Here is an 18,366-nt window from a genome sequence, read left to right on the forward strand (position 1 = left end):
ACTCAGAAATGCTCTGATGATAGTCTTGAGGTATGAGCACCCTCGCTAGAATTTGTGCTGCCCCAGGGAAATCTGGCAAGTGTTCCTGTTCCAAAATGAAATCTGAAGAAGACATATTTCTTACAGTGAGATACAAAAAAGAATGAACCCAAAGCGAAATGTGATTTGCCATTTTTGCAGCCGAAATGGTGAGAATGACAATAGCACAAGGTGAGAAATAGTGACAGCCTGTCTGCAAAACCAATTCCCAAGATCCACATGGAAACCTTATTTAGAAACAATCTACAGGAATGGAGAGGGGGAGTGGTGTCCCAGGAGGTTGTACCCCACCCCAGTGTAGCGTTCAAAGGCCAGTAAATTTCCCCAGAGAGTTTGAGAAGGATTTGTCACTGAAGGCTGGTTGTAAAATGCTCTAGTAGTCCTTGTAGAATTTCTCTTCCTTTTGAGCACATCTGTCATAAAGAGAATCTATGCTGAGATCTGCAGGGATGTTTCTGATGAAGGAGATGAGGTGTTTGATATTAAGTCAGGGGAGAGGGAGTGAAAGATGCATGTTTCAACATGCTGTTTATGGAGGCATGAAACCACAGTCAAGGAGGAGGGAAGGATAAGGTAGAAGCAGCCTTCCAATTTGAGATGGGGGAGAAGCGCTAGGTAAAACTGAATTGAAGCGTCTGTTAACGCATAGCCATTAATTAGCTTCTGTGGCTGGAATCCAGCATTGGACACATCAGCCCTAGTGAACCTTATTTGGTCACTTTGCGTTTCCAACAATTATCATTAAACATCCAAGCTGCATGTAAATTTTATTCCCTGTGGCAAGCTATTGGAGGTGAAATTGCTGAGTAAATCATGCCGTTAGGTGCTTTGCTTGTTTGCTTGCATGTGAGTACACACAAGGGGAGCACTGAACTTGATGGGTTTGATAGTTGGTTATGTTATGCCAGTTTCTGTTGGTATCTCATTGCTCAGCATTTGATGATCTATCCACCTATATCAGTATATCACCAGGGACCGTTCACACTACACAGTTATAGTGCTACATTCTGCTTTTATTGCCATGGCAACATCTCGTGGAAGCCTGGGATTTAGGGAGGTGCCTTTAGTATTTTCAGGCAGTGATCTCATGCCTCTGATCGAATTGCCAATCGCAGGATTCCATAGGATGGAACATGACAGCTAAAGTGGAATGATAGCACTCTAACTGTGCAGTGTGAATGGGTCCCTGTTTTCTGCACACTGGACTTGACTGTATTTTGTTTCAGGTTCTCATTGTGTTTATGATTTATCAATAGTATTTTTACTTCATCCTTGGGGTGAAAAGGTTCCCAAAGTGGCTTACATGAAATCTATAACAAATGAAACTGCCTCTACTTGAAGGCTCTTCCTATCTGAAAGACACAACATGAAAGAAGAAAGGGAAGGAAAAAGAAAACAAACTCATGTCTCCATCCATACAGTTTCTGAGATGGTAAGACTGTTCTTTCTGTGGTGTGATGACTGTGGTGGTCATTCACCCCTAAAGTCTATGTTTGATTGACTTTATGTTTGATATGGTCATCAAAGAATGAACACACACAAGAACAACTGGTTTGTATGAACACATATTTGGTTTAAACCAAATGTCTTGTACTAAAACGTACTGTTTTATTTGTGCTATTAAATCTGATATGGATCATTGAGACATAGGAATTTACAGTGGATCTTCTTGGAGACCACTGATGGAGATCTTTGAAGATGAAGTAGAAAAGAGAAAGGAAGTTGTCCTTCCCGATATCAAATTTTCTCCATTTATTACATAGCCAGGGTTGGGAAAGCTCTAGCTTTTAGATGTTGATGGACTACAGCTCCCATCTTCCTTGGCCATTGACCATGCTTCCTGCAATTAATGAGAACTCAACAAGTTCTTCACTCCTGCCAAATGGCTTAATTTCCTCAGTGCACCCTCAAGCTGTCTAAAATCAACCTTTGCCCACACAGCAAATCTGTATTTTTGGGAGTGAATATAAAAATGGCTACTAACAGTATAAAACATCAATGTTGATGCAGAATAGATAATCCTCATATAGGCAATGACTGAAGAAAAAATCATTTTTCTTGATGAAAAAAGGCTATTTGAAGCATTGATTGAAAATTAATCAAGTCACTTTTGGGGAATGTGAGTAAAATCATGAACATGAGATGGTTGAATGCTGCCTGTTGAGCTTCCTCCAGTGCTCATGTTATAGAGAGAAGAGTAAAGTGGATTATTTCAGTCCACAGATCCCATTCTCCATCTCCCACCAAACACAGCCAAATGTATGCTTCTATGTAACTTTCAGGCAGTAGCCAATGAAAGCATTGCAAAAGGTAAGGGAGGGACAAACAGTGTATGAAATCATCAGAGTTCCTGTGAATTAATAATAAATATTGTCTGTTAATTAGTATGTATAGAGCACTTTCTTCTTTCTACCAAGTAACCACTGCCACATAATAATCAGGGCCAGCCCTATCATTAGGTACATTGTGGAGACAAAGTACTGCTAACCTGCAGCCATTTCTCCTTACCCCCTTCCCAGTTCCTCTCTGTTGAATGATACTTGGTAGAAAGACGAAAGCATTTTCATACATCATGTCTTGCCTCTGCCATATCAGCCTGCTGCTGTTAGAAACTGCATAATACATTATCCTATTCTCAGTGCTGAAATAAAATTCAATTGAGTTTGCTACTATAGAAAGAAAGCTGGGGCAGGGCAGAGGTGGGCAGGACAGACTGATCAAGTAACAGTACCCCGCTTTCAGAAAACCCGCGCTGAGGGGGATTTGCCCTGGATCGGGAGTGCAAAACCCCAATTCAGGTGTGCAAAACCCGGCACCAGTCGGAACTTACCACTTTTAAACTGGGTTGCAATTCGGTATAAAAGGTAGTCTGAATGGCCCCAGAAAAAAAGTGACCAGTGCCACTTTCACCCTTGTGAAAAATTAAGTGACATTGATTACATCTCAGATTGTGATACTTTCAGTCTCAGCAAGCTTCAGACATAGTGGTTTTCCTTTTATAGATAAGCCCTTGCTGGAATGTAAGGTTTATTGCACTGTTTTTTTAAACTAGGGCAGGTATACCTGGAATAGAGTAGGTCTGTTCAACTGGCAGTTTGCCAAGCAAACAGAACATAGCTCCTAACAGCCAATTGTACTTTGACCTCCCTTCTGTTTGGCAGACAGCAGGAACAGATTGATGGAGACCCTGGGAGACTGCCACCATACATCTGGTGGACTGTTTTCTTCATAACAGGTCACCAGTTGAGGGTAAAAACTATGAAAAGAGAAGACTGTGGTTTTGAAGCTTAAGGCTTGCTTTGCCTTGTTAGGCCCTCTTTGTCAAAAGCTGTGACATCTTGTAAGAGCAACTGAACTGCAGATAGATGAAGAGGGGAAAGAGTGGTTGCTGGGTTTGAGAGCAGCATTCTGTAGAGGCATACTACATAGCAGTATGGGGCAAGTGAGAAGGAAGGCTTTTTATAGTGCTCATTCGGAATTTTGCCGTACAAATTCTGGACCAAGAAGATCTTGAGTCTGTCATATTTGTTCCATGTCTTGTTTTTTAAATTATGTTTTCAACATTATGAATGAACTATTGCTATTTTAAATTTTGCAACCCACTTAGAGAACGGATGAGAGGAGAGATACCATATATACCTGGCTGTAAACTGGCCTCATGTATAGGTTGAGGACAGGTTTTGGGGCCAAAATAATGGATTTTGATATGACATGTGGATAAGTCTAGGGTAAAATCTGCATGTAACAAAGGCGGGATACATACCACCCCTTTGGGGTTGCCTGCAGCCACTGCACTGAAGCACAGATTGGGGCCAGGGCAACCACAGCGGCAGCTCAAAGGCCCCAATCCGGCACTTTTCGGAACCAGGGAGAAGCGGCAAAATGGAGGCGGTGCATGTGTGATGTAATCATGGCGGCCCCCGTGTGGACAGGAGGCCACCATGATTGCACCCTTGTCACGTGCTACGGTTAGGCCTCATGTGGGCAGAGTGCCCCGAGCCGATCCTAGCATGTGACAAGGACGTCACGTAAGGCCCCTCTGGAGAGGGCCAAAGTATCTTAAGGGAAATGATACCAAAGAACTTACAAAATTCCAGCAGGCTGTTTGTGCTCACCCTAAAAGCTGGGCAGATGAGAAAGTAAAGTCAGTGCTTCCAGGACAGATTACACTCTTGCCTTTCACCAGAGGATGCTTCCTTTTTAAATAAGAGTTAAAGTACAGTACTTCTACTGACCCATAGATAAGTCAACTCAGGTTTTTTGGGTCAATTTTTTGACTAAAATTTCTAGACTGATACATGAGTATATACAGTAAATCTCTTAAACACAGACACAAAAAATAATCTCTACATGGAATAATCTCATGGATGCAGTTACAGAGAGAGAATAAACTCAGCATTTCACCATGTGCTATGGCCACTGTGCTCACATACATCACATGAATTATGACTGTGAGGCACTGGGATGCAGCAGCTCAGGCAGCAGAGACTGAAGAGCACAACAGACAGTAGATCCCTATTTACCATGTGATTTGCACTCCATTCATCCTCCCCTTCCCTATGAAGAAGTTGCCTTTCTGCCCTCAGGTACAGTGGAGAATGCTGTTTTGACATGATTGTGAAATGAGATTGAACTACCATTCGGCTGAGGTTTTGTATATTGAATGGAGGAGGCACCATCATGTACTATGCTTCAGGCAGCAAAATGTTCTGGGTTGGTCCTCCTCCACAAGATTGCTTTTAGAGCACCTGAACTAGTACTCCATTCGCCAGTCACAGGATTGCTGAACTCCTGTGCATTCTGGGAGGTGAGGGACCAGGTAATCCTTAGAAATGAAGTGCTCAAATAAAATGCCTTTAACTAGGGCCTGAAACAGACAGGCCAAAATAAAGCTGCTTTGGTGCAGCTTCCAGACTCTTAGGACACATGCATAATTGAAACACCATACCTCCAATGTGACCTGAAGCAGCTTTATTTTGACCTGTCTGTATAGGGCCTAGAATTAGCTTTTTTGTTTTCCATTTGTGTGTTAAGGGTAGGCTACCATCAACTTCAGTTTAAGTTTTCTCAAGACAAGAAAACTTTTCTTACAAGGAAATCGCTGCCTCCTGCCATTTGGTATCAGATTATATTTGCTTTACTCAGCAACCAAAAGTGTAAAAAGCATCTAAAAATGAATAATTTCAAGCTTCTCCCATTTGATTACATACCAAACAAATGGGGGTGGAGGGAGAGAATGAAAGGGGAAAAAACACAGACAAATCCAATTACTCAAGCTGGGAAGCTAAGACTGTTAGAGAAGAATCCCAGATGCACCAGAGAGATTGCAAGTGTTGTGCTGCACAGGCTAATAAACAAACAATGACACTTTGCATTCTGTATAATTCTAGTTTATTGGATACATGCTTAAGGAAGAATAGAAACATGCTGGTGATATGGGATCTCACTAAGACTTGTTATTTTATGGTTCTTCACATTTAAAATGCATGAGTGTTTGCGTGAAGAAAAGGAAGCAATGTAGGAATGGATTCTGGTTTTACACATTCCAGCTTTCAGCTAAGAAAGGCAGCATGATGTACTGGTAACAGCATTGGTCTGTGACTCTGGAGACTAGGGTTCAAGTCCCCGCTCAGCCATGCAAACCCACAGGGTGACCCTTGGCAAGTCACACTTGCTCACTCAGGGGATGGCAACAGCAAACTCCTTCTGATGAAACTTGTCAAGAGAAACCTGTGATAGGGTCAGCATAAGTCGGAAATGATTTGAAAGCACACAACATGCATAGTTTGCAGTACCAAAAGACAACATAGTTTCTTGAGTTCATTCTTTATTTGTGCCATTGGAAACAAGGACATAATGAACCTCTGAAGAAATCTGATGCTCAGAATGCATTTGAAGTAAAATAAAGTCTATTCTATATCCTGTTTTCTTTTAAAGGTGGGGAATCCACACCCTCCATTTATCCCATTGTAAGCAGGGATGGTCCCAGTTAATCCAGTTGAGGGGGAGGTAGAAGCTGCTGGTTCTACTGATACTTGGACCTCTGCATTCCAAATGGATTCCTCTCTCTTCAGGACTGAACCCCTGACTCAGTAGGCACAGTGTTTACCATCACTCACAGCTGCTTTGCCTGCTAGGTCTATAAAACCAGGACCTGACAGGGATCTGCTGCAAAACACCCCAGCAGAGAGAATGGGAGGACGATAGTGACCATCTGGGGCCAGGGGGAAGAGGAAGCTGCTGGTTCTACTGCTACTTGAACCTCTGCCTTCCAAGTGCCTTCTAGGAAGCAGAGCCCTCCCTCCAGTTAGCAGAAGGTTTCTGCTGCCGAATTTGCTGCCCGGAACCATCCCCACTTCCGGAGTGCTCTGTATGGCTCTTTTCAGATTCGGATATTTTCTGACTTAAGAAAGTGGCCAGCAAAGCACTCCTGGAAATGGGGATGGACCCGGGCTGTATTTAGGCTGGAAATTCGATGGCAAAAACCTTCTGATAAGATCAGAATGCCACCCAAAATAAGCTTTAAACCAGATAGAGATGGGCCAGTTTTAATATTCAAGTGATAAGCTCTCTAGTTTATACTCAGTTAATTCATCTGGAGGGTGAAGGCAGTATTGTTAATTTGGGTTTTCTCTTTTTTTCAGGCTTTCCTAAACTTTCCTAAACTCAGTACATAAATCCTAGGATTTTTCTATTTAAAATAGTAGATTTTAGTTTTTTTCCCATTAGTAAATTTTTGCCCCTTTATTGCCTGGCCATATCCTTTTGACCACACTCTGATGTTGTCCAGCCACATGCGTCCCAGTTTTCATATGTGAAATGTTGGAGGGAATGGGAATAATAATGCTGGCCATGTAATTTCACTGAATCATAGAAGTGGAGGGGATGATGATCTTTTATTACTTGTTTATTTTATGTCCCATTGTTCCTTCTAAGAGTCCAGAGAGGTTTGCAACAATACTTACGCTTGATGCATTGAAATGAGCATAGATATAACTTTTTTTTTGAAGTAGGAAGTGCAGGAAGCAAAACAATTTGCTTGAAAAATGTATCTCAGCCCACCAACAATTCATTTATCACTTCTAAAGCAAGACTTTAAAAACCCATAAAATCCACCATAATCTGTATAAGGACATTTTGAATTGATTTGAGTCCTTTCTTTTTTTCTTGGGGACATTTTGCAAAAGAAAAAGAAGTCACATGTTGAAAACAATCAGAGTGATTCTGAAGATTACATTCCCAGTTTTATAATACAATTTTGAACGGGAGCATATTTTATTAATCTCGTTTCTACTCTTTTCACAGCCAAGTGATCAGCTGGAGTGAAAACATGTAAAAACACTTCTGGCTGTGTGTGCTACTCCCCAGCCCATGCTTTTGCTGCCTAGGACTGCAGCCAAGGCTAATTGCCAATTAGAGTTGTTGGCCTTGGTCCTGTTGCTGTTGTGGACAGTTAGGATGTCACAATTGGTGCCCCTGGATGTGAATGTGTCGTATTCCCTGTCACATCAAAAAACACATACAACAAAGGCAATAGGAAATCAACAACAGGCACAAAAGACTGCTTATAAATGGATCTCTTTTTTCATATTTGTTTAATTTATTTTTTGCCTAATCAAAGATGCATCACAGAGTTCACAAATCGCAAAAGAGATATATTATTATTGATGATGGCAAACCATTTCTTTATATCACATTGATAGTTGCCGTATCTGTCTCCCACATTATATTGTACAGATAGTAAAGCCATCGTCAGAGGCTTTCTCTGGTGTTTATCAGACGAGCTCTTAAAGAGGTACTATTCCAGTGTGACTCCTCTAGCTGCCTCCTGTTGCATGCTGGGATTGGCAGTTTTAAGGAGGGGTATTTAGAATTCTCAGGCAGAGAAGTTCAGCTCCTTAAAACTGCCAATCCCAGCATGCAACAGGAGGCTGCTAGAGGAGTCACACTGGAATAGTACCTCTTTAAGAGCATAGTGTGATAAACATCTTTGTGTCCCCTTGTCATTGGAGTCAAGACAGGTGGTGTTCAGAGAGGTGGCCTTCTTGATTGTGGTGTCAAGCCTTTGAAGGAACACTCCATCCTGGGAACGTTGCTTTGCACCAAATGCTGTTTCTTTCTTGGGAGCAGAACCTCTTATTTGCCCAGATTTTTTAGGTCAATCAGTTACTAAGTTTGTTGGAAAATGGCTACTTTATTGCTTAAGATTTTGCATTGTTTCCTGATATTATTGAATTGATACTGTAGACCTTTTTTAAAAAGTCACTTTGTGAATGGTGTGTGTGTGTGTGTTTGTACTTGTGTGTGAGAGTTGGTTTTCATTTTATTAATTTCATTATATATTAAAACATTAATATATTAATGTTCCATTCCTATGCAGAATTGGAATAAGCAGCATTTAATCTGTTCAAAATTGTATCTAAGTAAACATGCATTGCTTGTTCATTCTGAATCAAGAATAATCAATTATGGTTCAGTGATGGTTCACTGACAACGGGAATAAATAATGAGGTGGTCTGATAACTGAGGATGTGTCTAAAGAGAACAAGATAATCACTAGATTTTAAAGATATTACTTCCTTCCCGAAAAAGGAAGAGACTACAGAGGTACAAAGAATATTTACAATAGAACTTAGGATAGTTACTTTCTGGATGGCAGCTCCCATAATGCTCCATTCTGTATCAGGGGATGCATCTGCTCTGTAGAAATAATGGGTTGACACCACTTTAATTACCATGGTTCCACCCTACAGAATACACCCTGGGATTTGTAGTTTTGTGAGGCCCCAGCACTCTTTGGTGAAGAAGGCTAAAGACCTTGTAAAACTACAAATCCCAAGATTTTATAGGGTGGAGCTTCAGTTCCTAAAATAACTGTTATTTCTCCAGTGTAGATGCACCCATGGATTCTAGAAGTTGTAGTGCAAGTAGTGACATTTTCAAATTATGTATTATAAAATAGAATGAGAATTACAGCTTTGGCAAAGCTGAACAAATGACTGCTTGGAGATTTACTGCCTGCTATAGGAATGCCAATTTACTTCCACAGTGCTCTGCTTGTACATTTATACATGAAACAAATATAACAAAGACACCATGTGTTTCCAGTGCATTCGCATCCAAGAAAATTAAATAGTGTAGAATTTTCCCTGGAATATCCCGCCCTCTGGGAACATGGAAATACACAGTACTATTATCAAAATATATGACATAAAGATAATAAACACAATCCGTAATAAAGATGTGACAAATACATGAGCACTATAATTAAAACAGACAGCCAGGAAGCATAGTAGCATGGGCATGTGCTGTAGTTACACTGTGATGCACATCTGGTTGCAGGTGAATTTCCCATCCAAACTGCACAGCACAAATGGGATACATTTCTAAACCTTATTTCAAGGGGTAGATAAATGGTGGACCTCCAGATGTTGTTGGACTTGTTACCAGGTGTGCTCTCAGAGCACATGCATGAACTCCTACATATTCTGTGTATACATTCCTGTAACCTTTTAACCTCAGCTGTAGTACATCTCAGATACATTGGTGATAACCTACATCCACTCAGAAATATATAAAAGGTAAATTTATTAAATACACATATCAAAATATACACAATGACTGAACTGGGGAATAGCAAATATCATGGTGGTGCTTCATAAATATCAATCAGTAAATTGTTGTTGTTGTGTGCCTTCAAATCCTATCTGACTTAGGAAGACTCTAAGGCAAATTTATCATGATGGGGGGGGGGTCTTGGCAAGATTTGTTCAAAGGAGGTTTGCAATTGAGGCTGAAAACATGTGACTTGCCCAAGGTCACTCAGTGGTTTTCATAGCCAAGCAGGGAATTGAACCTTGGTTTCCAGAGTCATACTCCAACAAACCACTACGCCATGCTTCACTCTCAATCAGTAAATAGATAACACAAATAACAAGATAATACAGCATAGTTGCTTTGGCGTGAGGAAATAATATATAGAAAGATCTTGTAGCACCTTTGAGACTAACAGAAATAAAGAAGTTTGCAGCATGAGCTTTTGTAGATTTCAGTCTACTTCCTCAAATGCATGTAGTAGAGTGTAAACCAGGGACAGGCATATATATGCCATTGGTATGTGAGACCAACACCAAACTGGTCTTGCACTTCATTTCCATACACATTGGCTAGTTCCCAATGTCTTTGTTCACTAATGTCCAATGTTAAAATTCGACTTGCTACTTCATTTCCATACACAGAGGATTTTGAATTTGAATTGACTTTCTCACGTACCAATGGCATATATATAGATACCCAGTGCTTGAAATCAAACTGAATCTACACTATTTACATAGGCCAAAATCACATGGTGGCTGTATCCCTACTCAAGTATGCAGTATCCTGCCCCAGTTTGACCCTGTTAACATCTCACTTACCTGTTTTAATCCAATCTCAAATTGTTCTTGAAAGCCATGCATTTCCTTCACCTGATGTCTAAGTTACAAAGGGGCATTTCTACCATGTTCATGTGTTCGCTGTATTGGATTATTTTTGGTAACATAACCACAGAGATGTGGGTTATTTTCTTCCTGGCATGCATGTGAAAATACACATATCCACATAGTCATATCAATCAATACTCTTTCTTGTTTTCCTGTCAGTCTTACCAGCCACCTGCATTCCCACTGGATGGTTTGAAAACACTTCCCTCTCAAGGTTGGTTTCCATCTCAAGTAAGTTGATTCCTCAGCAAAACTGGGGACAAGGTCCTCTCTTTTTTAGACTACAGCTCCCAGAATCCTTCAGCCAGCTATGTAATTTAAAAAAACAAAACCCAAAACCAGGCAGTTTCTCCCAGCTCTTGTTGTCAGCCACAATGTTAAAACCAGAGAAGATCTTACCTGAAAGTAATGTGTTGGTACCTTACTATGGTTCATTTCTGACAAGCTATTTTTAAAAAGTGGCTCTACACAGGGATAAGTCACACTTTGTTCAGTGAGGGGTTTATGGCCAAGATCAACCCAGTGCAAACTCCCCACACCCCTGTGCTCCCAAATAAGTCCCACTGAGTTCAATCAGACATTCTTCCAGCGGAGTGTGTGAGTGTTTGCATATATGGAAAATGTGGCAAGTAATACTATTACTTCATAAATAGCTACAGTATTGCCTTTGATTGCAATTATCTGAAGCTATTCTTCTTATTGAGACTGGCTAAATTCCTTCTGGTATGAACAGTCCAGATTTTAGTGCAAGATCACTTGTACATGGAACATAGAGGGCAATGGTATGTCTAATGCACAACTCTTTCCTAAATCTACACAAATATAAATACCATCAATAGTGTTCAGTGCCATGTAACCAGCCTCTAATTCCACCCTGATCCCAATTTGGAGAGCAAGAACATTACAAAAAAACTGTTTTTTTCCTAGAAACTGCTGAGTCTGTGGTTCTTTTAAAATTGCATTAAAGCCCTTAAGTGTCTAAAAGAAGTGCTTTCACTCTGAAATTGGAGGAATGTTGTATGTTCAAACAGAACCAGGATCAAGGTATGGACAATTATTTTTCAGGTGTGGATTCAGCCAAAGATTCTGGAAGAGAAAATGTCTGAATTTTTTTAAAAAAAGAACTATGATTGATCTTGTCTTCCTGTTGACAAGTAAGGACAATTGTGAAAGAAGCAGTATTAGATTTTGCAATTTAAACTCCCATAAATCCTACCATGTGTTAATGTGCATCCATATCAAGCTGTCAGCTTAATTCACTGACTGTCAAAAAGAATGGGTCCTTTCAAACACAAAATAATTCATGAAGCAAACATTATTTAATGTAACGTTTTTATGGGAAAGTCAGTTTTGATTGTATAAACCTCACAATAGTAAAGCATTCTGGCTGCACATATATTAAGCTATTGTTTCATTCCTTGTTGTTTATATAGATAAATGAGATTTAGGCAAAGGCTGAAAATAGGTTCTTGGTTTAATCTGACCATGATGTACTAAAGATCATGTCTAAAAATACATATGCATGCATATTATTCTCTCCATAGGCCAATAGGGCTTGTATATTGTGCTGGACGTGTCCTCATAAAGTTAAAGTGTTAGTGCAGCTAGGGTCATGATTCCAGTTTCTGGTCTGTAAACTGTGTAAAATAAAAAGAAATATCCACAAACATCTAGACAACTTCAACAGGAAAGAAAAAACCCTGAAAGTAAACAAAGGCCCTATACAGGTGCGACTCTGGCACTGCATCTACACGATGGTGTTTTAAATTCGGATAGCATATTCAGCTGTTGAATCCCGACAATCCTCTCTAGTGGGAGAGAATGGAGAGCCTTTCCTCCAGCTCCTACCCCAGCATGGAAATAGAGATCTGTTTGAGGATCTCTGGAGAAGGTAGAGACAAGGGAGATTATCACACAGAAAAATCAGCAGGAGAGACACGAGAACTAAGAGACAAAAATGGGTCTTATCACATTTACCTGTGCCCGGGCTGTATGCAGCCCATATCCATCTGGGGAGCCCGTCTACAACCCAGACTTTTCTTGCCACTTTTTCAAGAACGGGAAAATCCATTTGCCTGGGCTCCCAACTATTGAATAAGTTCAAACAGGTAGTTAGTATCAACACTTCAGCACTCTTAAGTCCTGGATTCTCAAGACATTTAGTATGGGAGAATGAACAGGCTCTCTATTATTTCTTTAGGCGTTAGTCCTTCAGATTATTTGGACTTCATCTCTCAGAATTCCTGACTGTTGGCCAAGCTAGCTGGGGGTTTTGGGAGTTGAAGTCCAAAACACCTGGAGGACCAAAGTTTGGGAATCACTGCTTTAGAATATTTTATTTTATGTAGTAACAGATATACAAATATACATTCCCCTCAGGCAGGGACACAGCCTTTTTAGTATCTACTCACATTATGTTAATTGTATTGTGTGTATGTAAAATGTCATACATCTTACAGCATCATCAGGTGCTTTAAAATGTCACTGAAATATTACAATCCTGCTTTATTAGGAGGAAACATATAAGCACCCAAGGGAGATAATATCCATGGGCATTGCAATATTAAGCAGTATCCATTGTGTATATATAAATATCCATAATGGATATCCAGTACAAGCATAATGGCCATTTATCTAGTTAGATAAAACTACATCTAGCCTATTTGAGAGTGGAGTCTCACTCTTACTAGCATGGTCTAAGCATTTATCGGGAATAAAATTATCATCGTTAAAACTGTCATGAACAGCGGTCTGACCTTTAGGTGAAGAGGGTCATGGCTGTCCAGTTCCTGCCCTTTAGGATCAATCTGGCTTTCTATCCCTTCTGAGCTCATTTTATATCTTTCTCGGCCTCCAGTCATCCAATCAGAGATCAATCACTACTATGCACAATAGTTTTTTGTGGGTTTTTCGGGCTAAGTGGCCATGTTCTAGCAGAGTTTCTTCCTGACGTTTTGCCAGCATCTGTGGCTGGCATCTTCAGAGACTGTTTGCCTGGAAAGGATTTGGCTATATATATTGTGTGACCTGGAAAGGCAGGATGATTTGCATGTATATTGTTTGTTGCTAATGGCAGTCCTCAGGGTGTGAAGGTCTGCACAAGAGGATTAATGTCTGCTTGATTAGTGCTCATTGTCTGCTGGGAAACCCCCGATCCTGGGAGATTTCTCATTTGCATTTGTTGAGTCTTTATCTTGCTATCTTTCAGGTGATGCGGTGTTGCTTTGGTTAGATTGAGCATTAATGATTCCAGGAGGTTGTGTGCCACTGCACAAAGGACTAGGGCACTCTCTTAATCCATTTCAAGAGACAGTTATGGTAGAAAGCTGCATATATACTTCGTCCTAGCTCACTGGATCTTTCTAGACGAAACTGAATCTCTGAGAGCCCGAAGTGCTTGTGAGGGAACACATGAAATCTTGTTCTCTGGCAACAACCTCTGAGTTGTCACAAAAGGGGCATGAAAAAAGCACCACCACCCTGCTGAGCTTTTAAATACATTGGCTTCGGGACTGATGCAGGTGTCTAATTGAGTTACAGTCAAGGATTTCCTTTTCACCCCCTGCAGTATTTATGTCACATAATACCTTGATTCATAAGCAAGTTACATGGGTGCTAACCCACTTTTTCTTTGATCTTTTCTCGAGTGACTGAGAGCACTCAGTCTGCCTTGGAACAAGCAAAGAACACAAGGGCACTGGAGAAGGCACGTTTCAAGCAGCAGTACTGCTTTAATCAAAACATCAAATTAGTGATTGCTGATAGAAGTTGCCATAGGAAGAACTCATACTCTCCAACTTTTTATAGATGAAAAGTGGGACACATGTGGCTAGGCAACATCAGAGAGAGGTTAAGAGGGCAAAAGTTATTAACAGCAAAGAACACAAGAGTGAGGAGAGGCTCAGCAGTTTGCTTTTGCCTGAACTTAGTAGAAAGGGCAAGATTCCACTCCCTCCTCTCTGGTCCCCCCGACTGAGTTAAGGGAGCGCAAACTATTGTATCACTTTGAACTCAGCCTGTAGCAACTGAGATAAGATCAGAAAAGAAGGGGGAAATGGGATGATAAGAGTAAAACTGGGACATTTTAAAAGCAGATGAAAAAGAGGGAGGATTAATTTGGGACTGTCCATGCCAAATTGGGACAGTTGGAGCGTGTGAGAACTTTGTTGAGTTCTTCTGACAGGTAGTGGTAAATAAACATGAGAGGGGAAACCATAAGAACAAGATTATAGATGCTAATATATCAGTACTGAATAGGGGATAAAATGTGGGACAAGAGAGTAATTACGTTCATCTTCCAAAGCTGATATTCCACCAAGAAGCAGTTTCAGTCAGGATGTTGTTAATGACCTGGTTGTACAAGGCCTTTCATCAATCTGTAGATTAAGTAACAGCAAAATAGTCATTTAAGAAACATTCAGACTATGCAGCTGAAAGAATCAACAATACCTTTCTGGAAACTAGATATGGGAGAACTTTTACTTTACAGAATTATAATATTGTATCCCACTCTAACCCCTATGGCAACATCCTATGAAATACTGCAATGTGGGGAGGGGGGCTAGAGCTTTCTGGCTGTGAAATCTAAATATCCCTTCCTAAACTGCAGATGGCAGGATTCCATAGCTTGGTGCCATGGCAGTTAGTGGAATCATAACATTATAATTGTGTAGCACGACGAGGCCCAGGAGATGGGGATGATGTTGCACTCCATACCCCTCCTAAATATCAAACACACCTCCTAAGTATCAAACACTTAGTGTGTTATACCCTTGCTTCTGTCTTGATAGATAAATTGCCCCATTCTTTGTTTCTCTTTTGTGTCTCTTTTTTATGTAACTGTGTTTAATGGATGGACAAACTGCCTGGTCACAGATACTTCCAGGTAACAAGAGTCCAATATGCAGATCCAAAACTCAGTTCAAAAAAGGGAGAACACAGGAGAGTGTGGCTCCACATTGTTGGACTGCTACTCCCATCAACACTTGCCAGCACAGACAGTGATCATGAATAATGGGGGAGTTGTAATACAGTAACATCTGGAGGGACACTCATTCCCAGCTGTGAATCTGGAAGATAGTTGATGGATAGTTAACTTCAAGGACAGGTACAGTGTACAGGTACAGTAAACTGGTGGTATTTACAATGCACCTTCTCAGCTAGGCTGGTATTGTTTTTTGGTCATTTCCTATAATGAAAAACATATTACAGTTAAGATCAAATGGAAACAGACAAGGAGATGAGACTTTTTAGGTTTGGATGGTGAGCAGGAATGGTATGTAGCTGTAATAACCAAGGGGACAGAAAGTCAACATTGGCTTCTGCTGTCAAATGCTGCCTTATTTAAATCCAGGAGTGGGATATCAAGAATGGGACCTCAAAGTGTATTTGGATTAATAAGGCTATTTCCTTCCCATAAAACATTATTTAGCCTCTCCTACTGCTGACTACCATCCAAACATTCTATCCATCCTCTGAAATGCCACTCAGAAATGGATGATGTATATAACAGTGCAATTTCATGTGCATTGTAAACCTAAATTGCAGCTTGTCTGGGATTATAAAGACGGAAAGCAGGAAACTTTCCTATGGATTAGGCTTCTATTCAGTTCTGTTATGATAAAAATATTAAACAGCTATGAACAATAACGGGTATTATTGAGCACCAGCCCTCCACCATATTTTCTATTAACTCCCTGTTCTCAGCTTTCTCTCTTTCAGAGTGCTCCTCCATTTTGCTGAAATCACAGCAAAGGAAAAATAAAAATAAAAAAATAAAAATAAACTTATCATGCCAGAACACATCTCAATGTTCTTTTATAAATTATCTTCTTCATTCCCTCACCTCCAAGATTAACAGGATATACATAATGAGCTTGCCTCTGGGTTCTGATACTAGAAAACCTCAATGTTTTCAGTGTATTCTGATACCCAAGGCGAGCCCTACCATAAGGCAAAGTGAGATGCCACGAAAGAGCAGGAGGAAAAAATCTTAATTATTTTATTTATAATGATTTTGTTTTTACTGTCAGTGGAGAGATGTGCTAGTGAGAGGGTTGGTTTTTTTTTGCCTCAGGTCCAAAAATAAATTGACTAGTCTACTGTGCATCTTGATTTGGGAGGGAAAACACCATTTGCTGCTTTGCTTGAGGCACCATACTTTCTTTTTTTCCTGCATACTATGCATTTTGACTTGGGAAGGGAGGCAAAAGTTGCTGTCATGCCTCAGGCAGCCATATAACTTCAGTTAGCCCTGCCAATGCATGTGACCAGTAGCTGACATCAATCCATGCTGCTGTCAGGTGATAATAAGACAGAATCAAAAGTACAGATGGAGAATAGTTTTAGGTGTTCTGTTACTGGCATGTTTTGAGGCAGACTGATGTAGAATTAAAAGCAAACACTACCGACACACACTTAAAGAAAAACAGAAGATAGGAATTAGGCTTCAATGCATTTCTGTAATCAAAGGATCCCAAATCAAAATGGAGCTTTTCCCAAGAAGGATGGAAAGAATTTGCTGAACGTAAATCACATTAGTGATTTGTATTTACAATTCATAAGACACAGAACCTTCTTAACAGAAAGCTTGAATTATGGTTTTTGATGTAAAAAGAATGAAAAATAGTTACTGAGCTTCATATCAGACTCAGGCAGCAGGCATAGAAAGGCAGATGGAGCCCAGGCGGTGTGTGCTGGGGCAGATTTAGGCCCACAATGGAATTTGAAGAGTTTGGAGCAAAACTCAGGATGGGCTTGATGGCAACAAGAAAAGCATCAGGGGCCATCCCATCGGAGACCTTGGTTATATGTTACAGTTTTACTTGTTGGACTAGTTTATGGCCTTTCCTAGTAATGAAGAAATACAGCTGACCTTTGTTGTTGTGTGACTTCAAGTCATTGCCAACTTATGTGACCCTAAGTTGAACCTATCACAAGGTTTTCTTGGCAAGATTTGTTCAGAGGTTTTGCCTTCCAGTGAGGCTGAGAGAGTGTGACTTGCTTAAAGTCACCCAGTGGGTTTCCACATGCAAGCAGGGATTCAACCCTTGTTCTCCAGACTTGTAGTCCAACTACGCCATGCCGCCTCACTACTCCTGACATATTTATATACACTAAAGCAGTTTCTCACTTCTTATTCTTCAAGTTGGCAACACATTTTCTATACACCTTTGCAATCATTTAGAGACAGAATAATCCTTTTGGAAGTAAATGCTGTTTTCACATACCACTGGTATTGCATTTCAAAGAATCTGTAAACTGGACAGGAACATGCCACTTCTGCTGTAGGACTAGGTAGTACCAAGGACCTCATTTGAGCTAAGGGTCAACACTCTCCCTTAATTGTAAGATACATCTTTTTTATTTTTAGTAGCAATACCATGTAGTAGAAGAAATGTCTAAATGCAGCCTGGCAATAAATCTATTTAAAGCCAGTTATAAAGTTCCTGAAGAATAAATGCTGTAAAAATTTCATGATAAGCAACAAAAAACCTAGCAGAATCTTAATGGGAAAGAATGAAAATTGTCTTAGTAGACTTCAGGATTTACTAGGGTAACTTAGACTTGAGATTTTAAAAAGGCAATGAAAGCAAGCTGCATGGTGAGCAGGTGCTTTGATGGAATCTGGGTCTGGTATTAGAAAGACAGACCAAACAGTTCATAGAGAAAGGTGAGGCAGGAGGGCAGTTCTCACTATAAAACTGTGAAGTCGATTGCAGCCATCAAAGATATATTGGAAAAGAAACTGGAGGAAGAATTTATCACAGCTAGTATTGCTTGGCATTAAATTTAATTGTGTAGAGCAGGTTTTCTTCCATTGTTTTCCAGGGTACCTGGAAGTACC

Source organism: Sceloporus undulatus, chromosome 5 (genome assembly GCF_019175285.1).
Source record: "Sceloporus undulatus isolate JIND9_A2432 ecotype Alabama chromosome 5, SceUnd_v1.1, whole genome shotgun sequence".
Taxonomy (NCBI): domain Eukaryota; kingdom Metazoa; phylum Chordata; class Lepidosauria; order Squamata; family Phrynosomatidae; genus Sceloporus; species Sceloporus undulatus.